The sequence below is a fragment of the Peromyscus eremicus genome, chromosome 7 (assembly GCF_949786415.1).
Source record: "Peromyscus eremicus chromosome 7, PerEre_H2_v1, whole genome shotgun sequence".
Lineage (NCBI taxonomy): Eukaryota > Metazoa > Chordata > Mammalia > Rodentia > Cricetidae > Peromyscus > Peromyscus eremicus.
The window spans coordinates 89,551,788-89,559,259 of NC_081422.1; the positions used below are offsets into that span (position 1 = coordinate 89,551,788).

Consider the following 7,472-nt stretch of genomic DNA (forward strand, 5'->3'; position numbering starts at 1 on the left):
TGATTTGAACTCTTGTGGTTTTTGGCCATTTATAGCTTATTTCTTAAAAAGTCTGTTGATCTACTTCAAGTCGTTAGGCTGTTCCAGAAAGGCAAACTTGGTTACAATTTTTCTCTTTTTGCCTTTAGAGATGACTCCCACAAAATACTTTTCTACACCCCTGAAAATAGGCACCCTACTGAAACATTCCCACAGTAGATCTAACTAGACTGTGAAATAGTCAATAATTACTCAGTCCCCCATATAGTCAATTCGGTCCCATGAGGGGAAAAAAGAAATAATAGAAGAAATAAATAGGAAGGCAATGGGAGGCAGAAGCTATGTTTTAAGGAGACAACCTAAAATATCAAGATGTTATAGGCAAGAGCTAAACTGGGCAGCATTGGTTATTAAGTGTGGTAGGATCATCTGTAAAGGAGTGATTCTTATGAAGAATACAGAAGTTCCATAAAGAAGGGGAAGCTAACTATAAAACACTGGTGCATATCCTTCTTTTAATTAATTTTTTGTTGTTGTTATGGGGATAACATTTGTCCTACATTTTGCCACCCAGCTGAGGAACAATGCCATAGGTTTGGTGTTTAGATGTAGTTGGATCCACTGAAAAATCCAAAACTTCATTATATATTGGAAATATGGTCAAAGCTATGGTTCCCCTCACTCCTGAGTCCACATCTGTGCACTCTGCACCCATTTAACACATGCATACACGGGGGTGGGGGGTGTCAGACAGACAGACAAAACAAAACAAACAGAGGAAAAGCAAGAAGGATTCTTGTAGCACAAATCTTAAAAGTTCTTATTAATAAAAACAAACCCAGAGCCAGGTATTGGGGTGAATGCTGGAGGATCAGAGAAGCAGAACAAGCCACAGCTTCCTCACCTCGCCAGTTCCTCAGCTGACCCTGTTTCCTCAGACTGGAAGGCTCTGAGTCCTCATCCAAATTGATCTCAACTGAACTGCTGCTCCAAAGCCTAAAAGCTTAACCAGCCCCTAGTTCCTGGTCCTCACGCCTTATGTACCTTTCTGCTTCCTGCCATCACTTCCTGGGATTAAAGGCGTGAGTCACCATGCCTGGCTGTTTCCAGTGTGACTTTGAACTCACAGAGATCCAGGCAGATCTCTGCCTCTGGAATGCCAGGATTAAAGGCTTGTGCTACCACTGCCTAACCTCTATGTTTAATATTATGGCTGTTCTGTTCTCTGACCCCAGATAAATATATTAGGGTGCACAATATTTCGGGGAACACAATATCACCACAGATTCTTTCCCTGAAAATCTGATGTCTTACGTGAATGGGATGCTTCAGCCTGGTGCATGCCAATCCAGGCAAAATGGCCGCCTGATGGTCACTGGCACACCCGGCCCCTTGTTCACAGCTCTTTCAGCAATTTCCTTCATTTAGCTTTTCACTAGATTTTTCTCTCTCAGATCTTATGGTTTACCACACACCAAACGCTTATGAAGCACTTGCAAAGCACTCTGAGAAGAAAGATGTACATCAAGGTTGGGACTTACCAAGATATAGGCAGTCAATTATGGAGAGCAGACAGGGTCATCTAAGTGTGGAGGGCAAGGTGACTTCCTAGAGTTGTGTATGGACAAAGCTACAACATGTCATAAACTTTTAAGTCTGCAAACACCAGGACTTTTTGCAAGTGATTTATTAAGTTCAGCACTGAGGGGGCAAGGGGGCGGGGGTGCTTGAAGTGCTCACCAGCCAGTTCTTTAGTACATAAAACTGAGAGTGGGGTCTACCCAAGGATTGCTTTGTAATCAGCAGGGGAGGAGATCTCATTAGACTCAAGAGAAGAAAAGATAGATCTGGGGAAAGAAAAAAATTGGAGACGCTGATGACAAACACCTAAAAGATGCCCTAGTTTGTTCAGAAGCCTTTCATGAGCTCTCACTTGCTAAATCTCTCCCCTCCCTCTCTCTCTCTAATTGCTGGCACGTAATGCCATCTTATCTTAGAGCAGCTTTCAGCATTTAGCAGTACTAAGGGAAGGAGGCATCAGTTGGGGTGCTTAAGGAAGACCTTACATAAGAGGGGATATCAAAAGCCAGCCCAATGGGTAAGCTATTTTTGTTTTCAGATGAGCTCCCCCATGTAGCTCAGGCTGGCCTCTGACTCGATAACCTCCTGCCTCAGCCTCTGGAGTAGCTTAGGTTACAGGGACAACCACCACACCCAGCTCCCAGTGGGTGAATGATGAAAAGGAGAGTAGGCTGGAACAGGACAGAGGGTGCATCATATAGACTCCACAGACCCTGGAGATCAATGGATGAGGCTAGGGTAGAGAACCCCAGCCAGGAAGAGCAGCAGAGGCCAGTTCTGTGGAACCTTGCCTGCCACAGTGATTTTCCAGACCAAATCTGAATTCAGCACAGCAGCACTGAGGGGTCGTTAATGATTTCTGAGCAGGAAGGGTGACTTGATCCCATCTCCTATCTGATTGCCCCTCCCCACCCCGTGCCCCCAATCATACTGCCTCATAATGCCCTGGAAATATTTCTATTTCAATTAACAGCTTCCCAGAGGCAAAGGGAGGGAGAGTGTTTGTTAATCCAAGGAAAGAGGTGTTGATGAGGTAATGTCTTTGGACAGAAGCTTCCAAGCACACCTCAGAATACTAAGGTAGTATTTCCTTTTTCTCTTCTATTTTCTCCTCCTTTTCTTCCCTGCCACATTTCCCGCCCTCCCCACCACCACCCATCACCCCACCCCCACTCCACCCCTTCTCTGACATAGGTCTTGCTATGTAACATATTCTGGACTGGCATTCCATATATAGCTCAGGTTGGCCTCGAACTCACAGCAATTCTCCTACCTTGGGTTTCTGGGTGCTAGGATCACAGCTATGTGACATCAGACTTAACTAAGGTCCACTGCTGAGATACAAAAAAAGGTTAGGCCAATGTTTTCCTCTCCGTTTTCACCCTGAGATAGCCAGGATGCTCAGCCAGCTTACTGCACGGTCTGCACCAAGCATCACTCAAATTGGGAACAACTGTATTTTCCTCCATCCACTGCCTATATATTTGCCCCATCAGACTTACCTTCTCTATTCCTGGACCACAACTCAACAGATCGAAAATTTTCCAGTCCCTGTCAGTCCCACAGATAAGCTCGCTTTTCATAATGAGAGTCCATTCTCAGACTCAGGCTAGTCTCCATCAAAATGATCAGTCTCCTACAAGTCGGTGCTTAGCTTCCTGTACTTCAACAAATCAAGTCCCGCCTTTTCCGCTTAGCCAGGCCAAGCACAGGAAGAGGGTGGCTGTACTTCCACTGCCCCTTCTTGTGTAAGGCATGCCTCCTCTAGAGTTGGAGTTAGAAAGGAGGGGACAGCACCAAATGCACATACGTGCTACCTAGCTGATATTCTTAGGGCCCTGTGTCAGTGCCACGGGAAGACCCAGCCCCGAGCACAGCAAGAAAAGGCAAAGGCCATGTCTCCTAGAGTAGACGCTTGGCGGCCTCCATCAAGTTACTTGATCTCTGCTCTTCTCTTCATGTAGGTTGGAGGTGCTCATTGCCCTCATGCTCACGGTTTTCATCAACTCTTAAATGTGAGCAGCACATGTTCAGCCAAACCTCAGAGGAATTTATGATCTAATCGTGACTGGCTTTGGGGCTTCAGCACAAGTGCCAGAGTGTGTCTGATGTCACAACCGCCACTCGCTGATTGTGACAGCACTTTTTTCTCCCACTCGCTCATGAAACCACAACAAACGCAAGGCCATGGTGATGGAAGTATTACACAGGAGCCTTCAATCTGCTAGAATTTATTTTTTAGCGTATTGTTAGTGAACTTGGATGCTGTAAGTATAACTAATAACTGATGTTTAGATACATTAGTGGAGCCTTTCCTTTGCTTGGGCAATTACGATCTATCAAATAACACAACAGCAAAGTCCGATTACATGGCTACATAAGCTCTACAATGTCATGCTACCTATGACTGTATTTCTAAATCACACATCATGTGGGCAGGTAAAAAATTCTATCTAATTATACTTGATGTCCCTATTCATATCCTGACTGAGGCAGGAAATGGCAAGGCTAATAGGAAAGACTTTGTAAACAGCATGTGGTCTAGGCTGGAAATGGTGGCTTCATGTGTGCAACCTCACAGCACATTTTTGCAGTATTTCTAAACACAGTCCTTGGGTTGTGAGTACCTTTGGTCTCTGATCAAATACGTGCTGATCAGTGTTACAGCTATTGCTCCAAATTTACCAGTGCTTGGGCACAAATACCCATGTTCAGTTAATACTCTGCTACAGTCAGTTCTTCAGTACACACAGTAAGTTATTAAAATCCAGCAACTGCAGAAAAAGAAAAAGAGGGTGATGGAAAGTCACACATTTCTCAATTATATGAAATGTTTAGAGTCACGGGCCTGTTGCTCAGCTAACAGATATCCATGGAGCACCTACTAGACCCAAGATCCTGTGGAACCTACCACATGTGCCAAGCAATCTCTAAGACTAAGGGTGCTGGACTCACCCATTACCACTGCAGCATGCAGCATATTTGCTTGAGGAGTGAACTTCAGCAAGTGCTGTGGGTCCAGAGGGAGAGAAAGAAAGATAATGGAAGACACAATTCTATATCCCTAACAGAAAACACTGGGTGATAGAAATCAGGTACTATGAAGAAGAGGGTTCTAGGAGGGTCTAGGAGGTAGGGGGGCAAAGATCTAGAGATACAGTTCTGAGATTAGGAAGTGTGACTAAAAACAAGTCAGGTTTTTTGTTTGACAGGTTGGGTCATGCATCTTCAAAGGCTCTGCTACCCAAAGCATAGCCCACAGACAAGCAGCATCAGTATTGCCTGCCTGGGAGCTTGCTGTAGATGCAAACTCTTCGGTGTGTCACAAGAGTTCAGTGTCTGTACTATAAAAAGATGTCTTCAAATGATTCGTATGTGCTTGAAAGTCTGAAAAAGCATTGGTCCAGGTGTCAAGTATTAGCTGCACACACTGCACACACACACACACACACACACACACACACACACACACACAAATGAAAATAAATTCACTTGGGTAGGCACTCTGAGCCACAGAGAGAGGAATAGCTCAAAGTCCTATACAAACCTAACGGACTGTAGTCGCTGCTGCCTCCACTTGGCACCCATTTCCTTCTGTAGGAAACAATGTTCGAGCAGCAGCTTTAAAATTCAAGAGAGCCTCTTACTATTGAGCAAGACAGCCAGAACAATGCTGAATAGGATCTCACCGTTTCCTGGGCCAGCATTTATAGTGTTTCATGATGTAACCACATTATTTATGGCATCAACTTATATATTGACACTTCTGAAAAAGATCTGTACCAAAAGAAAAGTATCCAATAAGACTGTCTTAATGGCCCCCAAAAGAAAGACCAGGCAGAATAAGAAGGTAAAGAAGAATATGCTTCTAGCATCTTGGACATCTCGGACATTTTGACAATACATATAGTTCTGAGTTGCTGGTAATCTAAGCAAAAAGAGACCTATGATGAGCTGATAAATACAACTTATCACGAACATCCCTCTAAAGAGGAGATATTTTTTGTAATGCTTACTTATCATCAAGAAGAAGTTTAGTATTTAGACAAAGAGTAATGAACAACAAAATCTTCAGACAACAATAACAAAAATGAATTATAATCATGTTTTGTATTGTGTAGCTATATCTGAAAGTCTTCATAACAGAGAATATCAATCAGATTTTCTGTCCTCCACTACAGGTCTAAATGCAACCTGCAAAATGAAATCCATGGTCAAATTTGTAAATGCGTTTTCTCTTGTTCTCTCCTTCAGAACTTACAGTGGAAAAGACAAGAATTTTCACAGAGTTTCCAAGCATTAGAACTTATCTAACATTCACAACAACCTGTGGATGTTATATTCCTCTTTGTGCTATATAGTAAGCAGCCTTGAAAGATTGAGGTACGTGCTCCATCCTAGAATTCAACCTGAGGTCCATGTCCCCTCTCCACAGTCCGATATGCTTGAAGCCACGGCAAACTGCCCATTCTTGAAAGTCGGGATTTAATTTTGGTGAGTGCTCTCAAAATCTCATTCCCAGGTACCAAATGGTAGGTCTAAGAGGAAGTAGCTCATTAGAGGAGCAGGAGATGGGCCTATAATACACAGCAGGAGCATCGACTACCTCCACTTACGAAGTTCACTCTTAGAAGGATCAGCCGGAGAGAGCTCTTGATCTACAAACTGCCTGCACCCACGTGCTTGATAGAGGCAGCTAAAACCTTAAGAGAGTTTAAAAGTCTAAACTAAACCTGAGATTGGGGAAGGGGAAAAAAGCAAGTCCACCACAATCAAAGAAAAACAGCCAAGAAGAGCCAAAAAGACCTCTGCTGAGATTGACCATCCAGTGACAAGTGTGTCTGGCCAGAACTCAAAAGAGGTGTCACACACATCAAAAGTGAGGCTGCCGAAGAGCAGTGTGGGGATGAGCATGCAGTGAGCTGCAGAAGCTCACAGCAGATGGCCACAGAGACTTGGAGCCCAAAGCTGTTCACTTCCAGACCATCAGTGCCTTCCTGAAGGAAAATTAGCCAAGAACAAAAAGATCCAGTTCCTCCCCTGCTGGCCATTAGCTCACTACCCAAGAAACCAATTGAAGACAGTGGTCATTTCCCCCTTTGCTGCTGTGGTAAAGGAGCTTGGAGCCTTCTCTGTAGCCTGCCCATGGAAAGGGCTCAGGACCAAATGGTGTCTGTTTCTCTGTGGGTCTGCCTTCACATTTCCTACACAAATAACTACGTATTTTTATAAGCCATACTAAATTGTCTTTGGACTAGTGGAATAAAGATGACAGATAAAAGCCAGGTGTGATGGTGGATGCCTGTATTCCCAACACTTAGGAGCCTGCGGCAGAATTATGACTTCCAGGCCAGCTTGAGCCACATAAAAGATCTTATCTCAAAAAAAATTAAAGTATCATTGATAAAGAGAAAGGAAAAAAGGAGAAAAGAAAATGAAAAAAATAAGGAGGGGGTCCACCCGTGATTGTGTGTATGGCGTAGGGGTGGAGGAGTTCCTGAACAGTTCTTCCTAAAATCTGTCCTGGTAAAATGCACCACTGAAGGAACAGAACAAAAGCATCACATCTCTGGCCAGAGTCCCATCTGAGTCCCGCAGGATTCTGTTGGGCCAAAGAGGTGGCTGATGGAACCACCAGCTTAACGAGGTAGAGTGTCAAGACACACAAGTGCCTGCAATGCCCACTGCCTCCATTGCTAAGAAGCTGGCCTGCACTGTGCACTCTTCCATGCTTTTTTAAAATTTAGGAATAGAGAAAACTGTAAAGATCTGAAGTACTCAGCTCGATGGCTTTTGACAGTCTCACACTCATGTTGCCCGTACATGAATGTGAGACAGCCATTGTGTATCACCCCAAGACACCCCCTTTCTTCTGAGTCCTCTGCTGTACTCATCTCCATCTTTTTGACAAT

General features: G+C 44.1%; 1 long non-coding RNA gene across 1 annotated transcript; it reads left to right on the forward strand.

Annotated features, from left to right (window-relative positions):
- The first annotated feature begins 3,267 nt into the window (after positions 1–3,267).
- On the forward strand, positions 3,268–6,841 carry LOC131914451 (uncharacterized). Its single transcript, XR_009380138.1, has 2 exons — positions 3,268–3,827; positions 5,815–6,841. It is a non-coding gene; the product is annotated as an uncharacterized LOC131914451 (long non-coding RNA).
- The last annotated feature ends 631 nt before the right edge of the window (positions 6,842–7,472 follow it).